Below are 15,894 nucleotides of genomic sequence, written 5' to 3' on the forward strand. Positions count from 1 at the left end.
GTGAAGAGGAGGGCAGGACCCAAACAGCCCACCATGGACATTTTCTATTCCAGGCTAACCTCTGTTTATAGTCTGAAGAAAGTGTGTATTTATAGCTAATGTTACTGTTAAAATCTATGTTCAATTAGTAGTCTTTCAAAACTTGCCATTGATAAAGAGTATCAGTTCTACAGTAGCCAAAAGCTAAAGAAAAAGAAAAAAAAGCTTATTATGTGGATAATTTCACAAAAACCTCAGCTATGTAACTCATTAAGCGAATTCCTTAGTTTTAAAGAATCTGGCCACAAAGTACAACAGGAAATGTGAGAGAACAACTTTTCAAATATTTTGGCAGTTAAAAAATTCCTGAACAAACCAGTGTTGTATTTATTGAGTGGCCCCTGCACACAGAAAACTGGGCCAAGCAGAAAGTATCACACAGTGCGCCTGCAGCTTGTTATTTAACTGCAGTTAGGAAATAAAAGTTTAATAACAGTACAGAAATTACACAGCAGTAGAAGAAACTTAAGGCTTCCATGTGTCTAATGCAAAGTCCAAAACAGTGTTCGCAGGGCACTTTGAGAAGGGTGATTGCACAGTGGGCCCTTGGGACTTAAGTTGGGGTTTGAAGTAACGAGAGCAGCTAACACTTAGTGAGCACTTACTAAGTCAAGCATAGTGCTAGGTGCTCACACATATTTTCTTATTCAATTCCCACAATAAAGTGGTACAGAAACCTGACCACAGCAGCATAAGCAAGCTGAGACTTATTTTTCCTCACATCATAAAAGATCCAGGGACGGCTGGCAGTGGGGGCAGATGCAGGCACTTGAGAAGTCACCGAGTTCCCTCCTCCTTCCAGCGGGCTGCTCTGCCAGGCTGTGGGCGTGGTTTCCATCCCCTGCTGTAAGGTGGCAGGGCCACTGCAGCATTGCTTGGGCCTTCTGGTAGAAAGACAAAGAAAACAAAGAAATGCTAATAAATGGAAAGGAAAACCTCCCTAGGGGGTCCCCAGCAGACCACCCCATTGGCTCAAACTGCAGGACAGCTGAGAAAGGGAGGTTAAAAAAATTTTTTTTCTTAGTCTGAGCATAAAGCCGCTTGAAAACTTTGGAGCTGAAGGAGAAGGAAGCTACTGGATATTGGATAGGCAGTTGGCAGCGCCTCTGCAGAGAGCACTGCCCTTATTCTCATTTTACACATGAGGAAACCTAAGTATGGAGGGGTAAGTAAGTTGCACAAGGTCATACAGGTAATACATAGAAAAGCTGGACGCAAACACAGGCAATCTGATTCCAGGGCCTGAACTTCTCACCCCGTGCTCGGATTCAAGCTGGAGCGTAGATGGCAAGGCCCTCTGGGCAGGGAGATGGTGTCCATGCAGGTGCCGCGGTGCACTGCGCAGGGGTGGGAGTAAGGCAGGAAAGGTGCTTTGGGCTCATTCCACTGGCCTGGGTAAGCCTTCAGGGTTATGAGCCTTGCAGGTCTTGAGGCTGAAATAATGATAATGATAATAATTATAAACAAGCAGGTGCTGGCAAGAAGTGAAAACCTTGTCCAGAGAGCAAAAGCTCAGTCAATGAATATGACCAAGGTCGGAACCCTGGGAGGTGTCAGCTGTGAGCACAGACAGGACCCTCGGCCAGTGGCAGATCCAGGGCTGAAGCTGGTACACACTAAGGAGCGGCAGCCATGGTCGGGTCCAGGCTACAGGAGCGGGAGGCCAGGGTCTGGGTTCGATGGTTTGGGGTCAGAGAGCTGAAGAACCGGAAACCTGGAATATGACATACCTAGGCCCTGATGGGCTTTATAGCAATATTTGTACATGTCAACACCTTTGAAACATTACTGACACATTACTTAGCAATAGGTTTTAGTATCTATAGTTAGACACTTAACATTTAAGAGGATGTGATAAACCCAGACTGTTAGAGCACCCGGGCAAGAGAGAGATGCTTCCACTGGAACTTACTACTTTCAGAGGTTAGCTTACCTTTTGTTACTTCACAGGGTAACTGGATGGGAACACAAAAGAAGAAGGTAGAATTTGTAAGGAGAGAGACATGTAAAGTGGCTAACCACAGCAGGTTCAGACGGTAGGCTTTCCTGGGTAGCTCCTGGGCGCAGAGCTTGCACAGCAATGGCTCAGGTTCGTGTAAGGAGATTTACTAATGGTGTGCGAGGCTCGGCAAGAGAACGTACCGCCTCCCTGAGGGGTGAGCTTTCCAGATTGGTAGTGTTTAAGCAGAACCTAGAAGATAGTTAAGGAGAGAGGTCTCAGAATTGTTTCCTGCGTGGAGTTTGAGGACTTCAAATCTACATTTTTATGATTGTACAGCATGCTCATCTGAAGTCAGTCTGAATCTAAGGCTCCAAGGAGTGATCCGAGAGCATGCTGTACTGGGGTGGCTGTCAGCCCCATAGGAGGAGCAGCTTTGCAGAGCCTTCTGCCTCCCTTTCTCCAATTGAAAAAGACTAGCAGTTAACGACTTTTGGAAAAATAGTTATAAAGACATTTCTCCAGCAGCCATGAGAATGGATTTCAATTTTAGGTGCTATGCATTTACTTGAACATACCAAGCCTCAGCATGCATGTGTCTAGCCTTAAAACAAAACACACATACACACATTATATATGTGCATACACATTTATGAAGAAAAATATATTCATGTTTATTGTAGCAGTTGAACTCTCGAACTTTGGAACTTGAGTTTGAATCCCGGCTCCTCTGCTTTCTAGAGCCAAATCTGAAGCAAACATCTGTTTGCTTTAGGTTTTTCACCTATAAAGCAAGAGCAATAGGCTGTTGTGAGGAGTAAATGAGCTATTACCTATAAAGACTTAGGGTCATGGCTGCCGTGTAATAAATGATAGCCATTATTAGTGTAGACATTTTAGAAAAAAAACATGTGAGTACAAAGAACTAAAAATCAGCCTTGTACTACTGAAGGAGAACCACTGTGAATTCTGGGTATATCTTCCCAGTCTTTCTTCAGGTGCTCATCTGTTTATTCTCACTCCGGACTCATGCACCAGTAACTGGAGTTTCCATGCATGTGCAAATGCTTAAATGCACACACATGCACATGCATACATCACACACAGACTTCTTTATGTTTCTTGTAAAGGTTAGCATATGTGCCTTAATGGGTAGGTAATCCTGCACAAACATGTATTCAGGATTAAACTATGCACTAAGAGGTCAAAACTTGTTTTAATAGTTATCACGTAGCCTTTTTCAAAAAGAACAAATATTTTGCCATTTTCCCACTCTTTAATCAGGGAAAGTACATACTCTACTATTGGTTGCTGCATTTGAATATTTATATTTTTAAGTTACACAAACATGGAAACTCTTATAGCTGAAACAGATGTCTTATTTACATAGCCTGTGTCTCATTTCAAAAGGCAAAATGAATAGATCACTGGCCTAATGGTAATTAGTGATGAGTTGCCAGTACTGTGCAAGTAGCCGACACAGCACTTTTCCCAGCTTCATCCTCCTGCCTTCTTCTCCTTCCTTCCCCATGTAGAGAAGTCATTTTATCTAACCTGGGCCTCTGCTCCCTTATTTGTCATTGAGGGGAATGAATTGGCCCAAGATGATTGCTCCCTTCTCTGGAGTTTGTGGTTCTAGGAGACAATCCATTCAGCCCTAACTTTGGGAGCCCTCACCTCCTGGGCTAGGCAGTTCACTTGCACAGGAAAAATATAATAGACAAGGGCCATTTATTAGAAAATACAAGAATAGGAACCAGAAATGCTATTTTAGATTTTGGGAAAACTAGAAGGGACACTTGAGAAGAGAGTCCATAAAATCCACTCCAAATACCAGTTTGAACACTGGCATTGGATTGATAAATGTTATTATAATGAAAAGTAATTGCCAGATTTGCCAGAAATATTCTTTTTTAAGGAAATGGCTTTCTAAAAGTCAGCAGACCCACAGAAAGAGTCCTTGATCAAACCCACACATTTAGTTGGGCTGCAGGGTAAGTCCGAGACATCAGCTTGCATTTTCTCCCAGAGGACTGGAGACCCACCCTCCCAATAGTTCAGCGCAGATGTCCTGAGTCAGGATACCGCTTTCCCATGCTCTCTCGCCTAAGGAGCTGTGCTTGACTCACCCCCCCTTTACCCCTCTGTAAGTACAAAAGCTTGTGTGTGTTAGAGCCCAGATACAGCCAGACAGTGTCATGTGGATTGCATTCCAACACACAAAAAAATGTTTCATCGAAGCTTAAACTAATGGAAAACTCGTGTGCTAACATTTTAAAAGATAAATTAAAAATAAGTTAATAGAACCTTGGTTTTTTAGCATACATGATTCTTCAAATGGCATCATAATGTCAAAAATTCAGTGTTAATTAAAATACTTTAAAAAGTAGCTGAAATATTTTAATCTCTATTTTCTCAAACACTGAATGTTTTGAAAACAATTAGTATTAACCTCATTGTTTAAAAAAACAATCATGCTTTTGTAAAAAAAAAACCCTGTCAAAATTCTACCAACTAGCATATGTGTTAAATACATACGCACCTGGTTTTGCTGTCAGTCAAAACACAAATGGCACAAATGGAATACTCTGCAAATACAGGTAGTTCACTAATTCAGGGGATTAATGGCCTCTGTGGGCCATTTGATATCTCTTATGCTTCTTGCATGTTGATGCCAACACTGGGTGTTACCCTTGAGGAGCTCCAGGCATTCCCTCTGGTATTGACAAAATTAAAAAAAATAACATCCTATTTGAAGCAAAAATTCTTCTGATGTTTGTTACTCTCTGGATGTGCTAGTTCCACATGAAATCTGGCACTGTAGACACTTCTTAGCTGCATTTACATTTGATCTATCAAATGGGTCTCAAATATGTAAACTTGTGAGTTTGAAGAACAGTTCCTTTCAAAGTATATTTCAGTTTTATATAAATCTGAAAGGATCAAATTAGTCCTTATCTAATCGAAGCTGCTATTTCCATGCCTTCCTCTGCCCATTGTTCTTGTTTATCTTATCTATCCTGAAAACATCTTGCTTTTTCCCGGGCATCCCTTGCATCCTCAGTAGCTTATTTTTCAACATGGCTCCTCCAGCGGATATTATATTTGGTATAATGCACAGCATGAGGTCTAGGGCACCTTCTTGTACATGCAAGGGGAAGGAAGAATAATTTAGGTCAAAGGCATATTCCCTCAAATACTGGGAAAGTCTTCATTTCCCTTTGCATGTAAAACACCTCCTAACAATGAAGCTAAGTTTAATATTTCACATAGACCTCTTATGTAGTAATAATAGTCTTTCACTTTATGATATTTTGAGACATCAGTATTTTACAAATGTAATGGATGAGCCCATATTGTTGCCTGTAATAGCCAATAAATTGATTTATAAAATCACAGTTCATAGCCCTTCTTTCTTTTAAGTATACTGTAGACCACAGAGTCATAGGGTCCCATTTGCCATGAAATTACCTACTACCCATAAAAAGGTGAGAATGCTTATTAAAAACATAGATTTACTATATGCATAAACATTTGGAGACAAATAATAAGGATGCAGATGAGACAGAATGATGAGAGCTAGATTCTTGGCTCCAGGTTTGAAAGTTGTTAGAGATAAGATCAAGAAGATAAAGTTGAACTTGACAGGATACAGTCAGTAATTTTTTTTTTTTTTTTTTTTTTTCATCCAAAAGTATTTATTTCCACAAATATTTATCCATAGCTGAATATTAGTGACTAATACAAGCATTTTTCTATAAAGGTGTTTACAGACTTGTTCAAAATGGAAAAATATTTTTTTTTTTTTTTTTTTTTTTTTTTTTTTTTTTTTTGAGAGGGCATCTCTCATATTTATTGATCAAATGGTTGTTAACAACAATAAAATTCAGTATAGGGGGGTCAATGCTCAATGTACAATCATTAATCCATCTCAAGCCTAATTCTCGTCAGTCTCCAATCTTCTGAAGCATAACGAACAAGTTCTTACATGGTGAACGAATTCTTACAGAGTGAATAAATTCTTACATGGTGAACAGTACAAGGGCAGTCATCACAGAAACTTTCGGTTTTGATCATGCAATATGACCTATAAACCATCAGGTCAAATATGAATATTCATTTGATTTTTGTACTTGATTTATATGTTGATCCCACATTTCTCCTATTATTATTATTATTTTTATTTTTAATAAAATGCTGAAGTGGTAGGTAGATGCAAGATAAAGGTAGAAAACATAGTTTAGTGCTGTAAGAAGGCAAATGTAGATGATCAGATGATCAGGTGTGTGCCTATGGACTAAGTATTAATCCAGGCTAGACAAGGGCAGCAAAACATCCACGGATGCAGAAGATTTCTCTCAAAGCAGGGGGGGTGAGGTTCTGAGCCTCACCTCTGTTGATCCCCAAATTCTCACCTGATGGCCCCCCTGCGACTGTGCCTGTCTTAGGTTGTTCCTCCCTTGAGGAATCTTACCCGTCTCTGGCTAACCAGTCATCTTCCGGGGCCATACAGGGAAATGTAAAGTTGGTAAGTGAGAGAGAAGCCATATTGTTTGCAAAGGTTAGCTTTTTACTTCTTTGCAGATTTATGCCCTGTGGCTTCTATGCCCAGCACTTGTCTCGAGGTATCTTTACCACCTGGAGGAATTATGATACTCGGTAAATTCGATATGAGGCACGAATTCTATTTAAAGTTTGTAATTAGGAAGGAAGAAGAAAAGCTATAGATGTAGCATATGAAGGAAACTTGGGAGGATTGATTATTTCTTTGACATATCTTCTTGTATAGTACCTTAAGTATGTATAGGTTTTAAACTACTAACTGATTTGCACACACATATTGACATAATAGGAATACGGTGACATAAACAAAGCAAATCTATAATTACCAGCCATCTCCAGTGAAGCCAAGAAAACCATTTAGGCACCCTAGGCATTTGTGAAAATTTATCTATGATATGATGGATATTTTCCAACTGTACTTGAACCATCAGACAAATTAAAGCAGCCCATTTCTGGGATCTGTTCACATCCCATATGTTCTTTTAACCATAGATAGTCTATAGTCATGAGATTTTGGGGTGCTACAACTTGCACCCCTCCCAACTCCTGGTTGAGTTCCAACAGACAGATCCGGTCAAATTCGTTGTCTCACTGTATGCACATGCCAGCCTAGACATCTCCCTCCTCCTTCTCATGGCAAGTCCAGGAGATGGTGGGCTGGATGCAGCCACAACCGCAGCATCGTCCGGATCCCTGTGGAGGCTTTTTGATGATCATCCCCCGGCACGAGTCCTCCAGAGAGTGCTGATGCCGGAAGCTCCTCCTCATATCGTATCTTAGTTCATTTTCTGGGTATCCAAGCTAGGCCTTGATCTTCTGCGTAGAAACAAACAGACCCTTTGCCCACACTTTGACATGCCCTCTATACCACTGTGCAGAACTCATTGGAGGTCAGCACACAGTAACTGCTTTTTTTTTTTTTTTTAATTAAGAGAAAGGAATATTATCAGAAAAGAGTACCTCCATAGCTGATCATCTGACACCCTTTAAGTGATCAACATTAAGGATATTTAAAGCATGCGTTGATCTTTGATTTACCAATAGTTTTATCCTGTTAAGGAGTAATCCCCCTTTTCTTTCTTTCTTTCTTTTTTTTTTTTTTTAAATTTTTAATCTACACTTTCCTGAAGAATACTATGTTTACTATGCTCTCCCCTATATCAGGTCCCCCCTAACAACCACATTACGGTTACTGTCCATCAGCTTAGCAAAATGTTGTAGAGTCACTACTTGTCCTCTCTGTGTTGTGCAGCCCACCCTCCCCTTTCTCCCTCCCCCCCATGCATGCTAATCTTAATACCCCCCTTCTTCTTCCCCCCCCTTATCCCTCCCTGCCCACCCATCCTCCCCAGTTCCTTTCCCTTTGGTACCTGTTAGTCCATTTTTGGGTTCTGTAATTCTGCTGCTGTTTTGTTCCTTCAGTTTTTCCTTTGTTCCTATACTCCTCAGATGAGTGAAATCATTTGGTATTTCTCTTTCTCCGCTTGGCTTATTTCACTGAGCATAATACTCTCCAGCTCCATCCATGTTGCTGCAAATGGTTGGATTTTTCCACTTCTTATGGCTGAGTAGTATTCCATTGTGTATATGTACCACATCTTCTTTATCCATTCATCTACAGATGGACATTTAGGTTGCTTCCAATTCTTGGCTATTGTAAATAGTGCTGCGATAAACATAGGAGTGCATCTGTCTTTCTCAAACTTGATTGCTGCGTTCTTAGGGTAAATTCCTAGGAGTGGAATTCCTGGGTCAAATGGTAGGTCTGTTTTGAGCATTTTGATGCACCTCCATACTGCTTTCCACAATGGTTGAACTAATTTACATTCCCACCAGCAGTGTAGGAGGGTTCCCCTTTCTCCACAGCCTCGCCAACATTTGTTGTTGTTTGTCTTTTGGATGGCAGCTATCCTTACTGGTGTGAGGTGATACCTCATTGTAGTTTTAATTTGCATTTCTCTGATAATTAGCGATGTGGAGCATCTTTTCATGTGTCTCTTGGCCATCTGTATTTCTTTTTTGGAGAACTGTCTGTTCAGTTCCTCTGCCCATTTTTTAATTGGGTTATTTGTTTTTTGTTTGTTGAGGCGTGTGAGCTCTTTATATATTCTGGACGTCAAGCCTTTATCAGATCTGTCATTTTCAAATATATTCTCCCATACTGTAGGGTTCCTTTTTGTTCTATTGATGGTGTCTTTCGCTGTACAGAAGCTTTTCAGCTTAATGTAGTCCCACTTGCTCATTTTTGCTGTTGTTTTCCTTGCCCGGGGAGATATGTTCAAGAAGAGATCACTCATGTTTATGTCTAAGAGGTTTTTGCCTATGTTTTTTTCCAAGAGTTTAATGGTTTCGTGACTTACATTCAGGTCTTTGATCCATTTTGAGTTTACCTTTGTATATGGGGTTAGACAATGGTCCAGTTTCATTCTCCTACATGTAGCTGTCCAGTTTTGCCAGCACCATCTGTTGAAGAGACTGTCATTTTGCCATTGTATGTCCATGGCTCCTTTATCAAATATTAATTGACCATATATGTTTGGGTTAATTTCTGGGGTCTCTAATCTGTTCCACTGGTCTGTGGCTCTGTTCTTGTGCCAGTACCAAATTGTCTTGATTACTATGGCTTTGTAGTAGAGCTTGAAGTTGGGGAGTGAGATCCCCCCTACTTTATTCTTCTTTTTCAGGATTGCTTTGGCTATTCGGGGTCTTTGGTGTTTCCATATGAATTTTTGAATTATTTGTTCCAATTCATTGAAGAATGTTGCTGGTAATTTGAGAGGGATTGCATCAAATTTGTATATTGCTTTTGGCAGGATGGCCATTTTGACGATATTAATTCTTCCTAGCCATGAGCATGGGATGAGTTTCCATTTATTAGTGTCCCCTTTAATTTCTCTTAAGAGTGACTTGTAGTTTTCAGAGTATAAGTCTTTCACTTCCTTGGTTAGGTTTATTCCTAGGTATTTTATTCTTTTTGATGCAATGGTGAATGGAATTGTTTTCCTGATTTCTCTTTCTATTGATTCGTTGTTAGTGTATAGGAAAGCTACAGATTTCTGTGTGTTGATTTTGTATCCTGCAACTTTGCTGTATTCCGATATCAGTTCTAGTAGTTTTGGAGTGGAGTCTTTAGGGTTTTTTATGTACAGTATCATATCATCTGCAAATAGTGACAGTTTAACTTCTTCTTTACCAATCTGGATTCCTTGTATTTCTTTGTTTTGTCTGATTGCCGTGGCTAGGACCTCCAGTACTATGTTAAATAACAGTGGGGAGAGTGGGCATCCCTGTCTGGTTCCCGATCTCAGTGGAAATGCTTTCAGCTTCTCGCTGTTCAGTATAATGCTGGCTGTGGGTTTATCATATATGGCCTTTATTATGTTGAGGTACTTGCCCTCTATTCCCATTTTGCTGAGAGTTTTTATCATGAATGGATGTTGAATTTTGTCAAATGCTTTTTCAGCATCTATGGAGATGATCATGTGGTTTTTGTCTTTCTTTTTGTTGATGTGGTGGATGATGTTGATGGATTTTCGAATGTTGTACCATCCTTGCATCCCTGGGATGAACCCCACTTGGTCATGGTGTATGATCCTTTTGATATACTGTTGAATTCTGTTTGCTAATATTTTATTGAGTATTTTTGCATCTACGTTCATCAGGGATATTGGTCTGTAATTTTCTTTTTTGGTGGGGTCTTTGCCTGGTTTTGGTATTAGGGTGATGTTGGCTTCATAGAATGAGTTTGGGAGTATTCCCTCTTCTTCTATTTTGTGGAACACTTTAAGGAGAATGGGTATTATGTCTTCTCTGTGTGTCTGATAAAATTCCGAGGTAAATCCGTCCGGCCCCGGGGTTTTGTTCTTGGGTAGTTTTTTGATTACTGTTTCAATTTCTTTGCTTGTAATTGGTTTGTTTAACTTTTGTGTTTCTTCCTTGGTCAGTCTTGGGAGGTTGTATTTTTCTAGGAAGTTGTCCATTTCTTCTAGGTTTTCCAGCTTGTTGGCATATAGGTTTTCATAGTAGTCTTTAATAATTCTTTGTATTTCTGTGGAGTCTGTCGTGATTTTTCCATTCTCATTTCTGATTATGTTGATTTGTGTTGACTCTCTTTTTCTCTTAATAAGTTGGGCTAGAGGCTTATCTATTTTGTTTATTTTCTCAAAGAACCAGCTCTTGGTTTCGTTGATTTTTGCTATTGTTTTATTCTTCTCAATTTTGTTTATTTCTTCTCTGATCTTTATTATGTCCCTCCTTCTGCTGACTTTAGGCCTCATTTGTTCTTCTTTTTCCAGTTTTAATAATTGTGATGTTAGACTATTCATTTGGGATTGTTCTTCCTTCTTCAAGTGTGCCTGGATTGCTATATACTTTCCTCTTAAGACTGCTTTCGCTGCATCCCACAGAAGTTGGGGCTTAGTGTTGTTGTTGTCATTTGTTTCTATATATTCCTTGATCTCTATTTTGATTTGTTCATTGATCCATTGATTATTTAGTAGCATGTTGTTAAGCCTCCATGTGTTTGTGAGCCTTTTTGTTTTCTTTGTAGAATTTATTTCTACTTTCATACCTTTGTGGTCTGAAAAATTGGTTGGTAGAATTTCAATATTGTGGAATTTACTGAGGCTCTTTTTGTGAGCTAGTATGTGGTCTATTCTAGAGAATGTTCCATGTGCACTTGAGAAGAATGTATATCCTGTTGCTTTTGGATGTAAAGTTCTATAGATGTCTATTAGGTCCATCTGTTCTAGTGTGTTGTTCAGTGCCTGTGTGTCTTTACTTATTTTCTGCCCGGTGGATCTATCCTTTGGGGTGAGTGGTGTGTTGAAGTCTCCTACAATGAATGCATTGCAGTCTATTTCCCTCTTTAGTTCTGTTAGTATTTGCTTCACATATGCTGGTGCTCCTGTATTGGGTGCATATATATTTAGAATGGTTATATCCTCTTGTTGGACTAAGCCCTTTATCATTATGTAGTGGCCTTCTTTATCTCTTGTTACTTTCTTTGTTTTGAAGTCTATTTTGTCTGATATTAGTACTGCAACCCCTGCTTTCTTCTCACTGTTGTTTGCCTGAAATATGTTTTTCCATCCCTTGACTTTTAGTCTATGCGTATCTTTGGGTTTAAGGTGAGTTTCTTGTAAGCAGCATATAGATGGGTCTTGCTTTTTTATCCATTCTATTACTCTATGTCTTTTGATTGGTGCATTAAGTCCATTTACATTTAGGGTGACTATTGAAAGATATGTACTTATTGCCATTGCAGGCTTTAGATTCGTGGTTACCAAAGGTTCAAGGTTAGCTTCTTTAGTATCTTACTGCCTAACTTAGCTCGCTTATTGAGCTGTTATATACACTGTCTGGAGAGTCTTTTCTTCTCTCCCTTCTTATTCCTCCTCCTCCCTTCTTCATATGTTGTGTGTTTTGTTCTGTGCTCTTTTTAGGGGTGCTCCCATCTAGAGCAGTCCCTGTAGGATGCCCTGTAGAGGTGGTTTGTGGGAAGCAAATTCCCTCAGCTTTTGCTTGTCTGGGAATTGTTTGATCCCACCATCATATTTAAATGATAGTCGTGCTGGATACAGTATCCTTGGTTCAAGGCCCTTCTGTTTCATTGCATTAAGTATATCATGCCATTCTCTTCTGGCCTGTAGGGTTTCTGTTGAGAAGTCTGATGTTAGCCTGATTGGTTTTCCTTTATAGGTGACCTTTTTCTCTCTAGCTGCCTTTAAAACTCTTTCCTTGTCCTTGATCCTTGCCATTTTAATTATTATGTGTCTTGGTGTTGTCCTCCTTGGATCCTTTCTGTTGGGGGTTCTGTATAATTCCATGGTCTGTTCGATTATTTCCTCCCCCAGTTTGGGGAAGTTTTCAGCAATTATTTCTTCAAAGACCCTTTCTATCCCTTTTCCTCTTTCTTCCTCTTCTGGTATCCCTATAATACGAATGTTTTTCCTTTTGTATTGGTCACATATTTCTCTTAGTGTTGTTTCATTCCTGGAGATCCTTTTATCTCTCTCTATGTCAGCTTCTATACGTTCCTGTTCTCTGGCTTCTATTCCTTCAATGGCCTCTTGCATCTTATCCATTCTGCTTATAAATCCTTCCAGGGATTGTTTCACTTCTGTGATCTCTTTCCTGACATCTGTGATCTCCTTCCGGACTTCATCCCACTGCTCTTGCATTTTTCTCTGCATCTCATCCCACTGCTCTTGCATTTTTCTCTGCATCTCATCCCATTGCTCTTGCATTTTTTTCTGCATCTCTGTCAGCATGTTCATGATTTTTATTTTGAATTCTTTTTCAGGAGGACTAGTTAGGTCTGTCTCCTTCTCAGGTGTTGTCTCTGTGATCTTTGTCTGCCTGTAGTTTTGCCTTTTCATGGTGATAGAGATAGTCTGCAGAGCTGGTACAAGTGACCGCTGGAAGAGCTTCCCTTCTTGTTGGTTTGTAGCCTTTTCCTGGGAGAATAGCGACCTCTAGTGGCTTGTGCTGGGCAGCTGTGCGCAGACAGGGCTTCTGCTTCCTGCCCAGTTGCTTTGGGGTTTATCTCCACTGTTGCTGTGGGCTTGGCCTGGCTGGGGCTGTTCCTCCAAAATGGTGGAGCCCCGTTAGAGGGGGAGCAGCCAGGAGACTATTTATCTCCGTAAGGGGCCTCTGTGCTCCCTGCTGCCCAGGGGGTTAGAGTGCCCAGAGATCCCCAGATTCCCTGCTTCTGGTCTAAGTGACCTGTCCTGCCCCTTTAAGATTTCCAAAAAGCACTCTCCAAACCAAAACAACAACAGCAACAATGAGAGAGGGAACAGAAAGGAAAAAAAAAAGAAAAAACACGCGATTTTTTTTTTTTTTCCTCAGGTGCCGGTCCCAGGCACCCGCGCACTGGTCCTGCTGCCCTGTCTCCCTAGCACCAGGGTCCCTGTCCTTTCAAGGCTTCCAAAAAGCACCCACCCACCGGTCCCGCAGGGAAGGAACGCTCAATATTCTTTGTCCTCAGGCACTGGTCCCACGCACCCGCTCACCAGTCCTGCCGCCCTGCCTCCCTAGCACCGGGGTCCCTGTCCCTTCAAGGCTTCCAAAAAGCACTTGGCAAAAAGAGAGAAAAAAAAGGGGAAAAACGCGCGATTTCTTCCGTCCTCAGGTGCTGGTCTCAGGCACCCACCCACCGGTCCCACAGGGAAAAATGCGGGATATTCTTTGTCCTCAGGTGCCGGTCCCAGGCACCCGCTCACCAGTCCCGCCGCCCTGCCTCCCTAGCACCGGGGTCCCTGTCCCTTTTAGGCTTCCAAAAAGCACTCGCAGAAAAGAGAAAAAAAAAAGGGGAAAAACGCGCGATTTCCTCTGTCCTCAAGTGCCGGTCTCAGGCACCCGCCCACTGGTCCCGCAGGGAAAAACGGGGGATATTCTTTGTCCTCAGGCGCCGGTCCCAGCCACCCGCTCACCAGTCCCGCCACCGTGCCTCCCTAGCACTGGGGTCCCCGTCCCTTCAAGGCTTCCAAAAAGCGCTTGCCATAAAGAGAAAAAAAAAAAGGGGAAAAACGCGCGACCTCCTCCGTCCTCAGGCACCGGTCTCAGGCACCCGCCCCCAGGTCTCGCAGGGAGAAACGCGGGATATTCTTTGTCCTCCGGCGCTGTTCCCAGGCACCTCCTCACCGGTCCCGCCACCCTGCCTCCCCAGCAACGGGGGCCCGTCCCTCTAAGGCTTCCAAAAAGCGCTCGCCAAAAAAAAAAACTGCTCGGGTTTCTCTCCACCCGCCGGGAGCCGGGGGGAGGGGCGCTCGGGTCCCGCCGGGCTGGGGCTTGTATCTTACCCCCTTCACAAGGCGCTGGGTTCTTGCAGGTGTGGATGTGGTCTGGATGTTGTCCTGTGTCCTGTGGTCTCTATTTTAGGAAGATTTTTCTTTGTTATATTTTCATAGCTCTATGTGTTTTTGGGAGGAGATTTCCACTGCTCTACTCACGCCGCCATCTTGGCTCCCGCCTCCCAGTCAGTAATTTTTATAAAAAATTTTTCTCACTTTTTTTTGGAATAAAGTTGTTATACAGTATTATATTGGTTTCAGATGCACAACATAGTGACTTGATAGTTGTATGTATTACTAGATGCTTGCCCTGGCAAGTGTAGTTCCCCTTACCAAGATGTCACCATACCAAGATCACAATACATTGGTTATATCCTCTGTTGTACTTCCATTCCTATGACTAACCTATTTTACAATTCACAGTTTGTATCCCCTTCACCTCTTTCCTAGTCAGTCGTCTTACTGTTCAATAGTGTGGCAGTGGCTGGAGAAACTTGTCAGGAGATTTTAATCATTCACACAAATTGGGACAGAACAACTTTCTAAGGCAGTGCTTTGGTCAGGTTTGCTGAGTGTAAATCAATGATAAATTGCCTGTTGCACTTGCTTGAGACCAACCTACAGGGCTAGGTTACAATGCTCCTTTTTGCATTTCCAAGGTTCCAACAGTATCTTGCGCACCCAGTCATCCTAGACACTGTCACACTGTAGAGAATTTTTCTGCTTACTTGTATGTCTACATTCTTAAATTTTAAGATCTCTGAGAACAAGGGAATTCAGCATTGCAACTACCAGGAGTACCTAAAACTGTTTGCTGGATTTTGTCTGATTTATTTGATTTAATGTAATTTGACTTAATACCCAGTAAAGGTCTGTTGAAAAATTCCGCTTTCTTAAAGATGCTGAGAGGTCCCGGTTGCCGAGCACAGGAGAGGTTGATGAGAATGGATTTCCTTTCAAACACCACAAGCTCCCTATCTTTCCTTTTGCCATCTTGGGTTTTAGACATATACACCAGCCTGGACACACACACCCTGGGTACTTTGCTTTGGAAGTAGCTGCACACTTGGAATCCTTCCGGGGCAGGAGGCAGCTGCTGAGCCACATGAAAAAGAATGGGGTGTTGGTGAAATACCGGATTTCCGGCTGCAGACAGACCCCAGGTGACTATTTAAACTTGTCAAGAAAATGAACTACAGGGAAGACTATCTGCTTTACACAAACATTTTTCACACGATTCTTTCAAAAAGCAAGTATGTGTCTTTTTTACCCTGGGGAGAAATTAAGCATTTAACTGGGTTTTCAAAGGGATCTGGGACCCAAAATGGGACCTCAAATACCTCCTGCGTAGTGTGAGTCAAGTGAATTTGGCTTTCAAATGCCAAGCTTCTAATCTGATAATAAATTTCTTTTCAAGAAGGATACCATCTGAGTCTCTCTGTACTTCCTGCGCCTGGTACAACAGTACCCAGAACACAGAAGTCAATCGGGGTGTGTTTGGACAACATGCACGGTAGTAAAAGCAGGGCTTGCCTGCAAACCATCGCTACCAGGGAT

At 41.6% G+C, this 15,894-nt stretch overlaps 1 long non-coding RNA gene across 1 annotated transcript; it reads right to left on the reverse strand.

Annotated features, from left to right (window-relative positions):
* Positions 1-370: 370 nt before the first annotated feature.
* On the reverse strand, positions 371-2,483 carry LOC108400491 (uncharacterized). Its single transcript, XR_001853900.3, has 3 exons — positions 1,973-2,483; positions 1,295-1,472; positions 371-923 (listed from the first exon to the last, which is right to left on the reverse strand). It is a non-coding gene; the product is annotated as an uncharacterized lncRNA (long non-coding RNA).
* Between the last annotated feature and the right edge of the window lie 13,411 nt (positions 2,484-15,894).

The sequence above is a fragment of the Manis javanica genome, chromosome 1, assembly GCF_040802235.1.
Source record: "Manis javanica isolate MJ-LG chromosome 1, MJ_LKY, whole genome shotgun sequence".
NCBI classification, from domain to species: domain Eukaryota; kingdom Metazoa; phylum Chordata; class Mammalia; order Pholidota; family Manidae; genus Manis; species Manis javanica.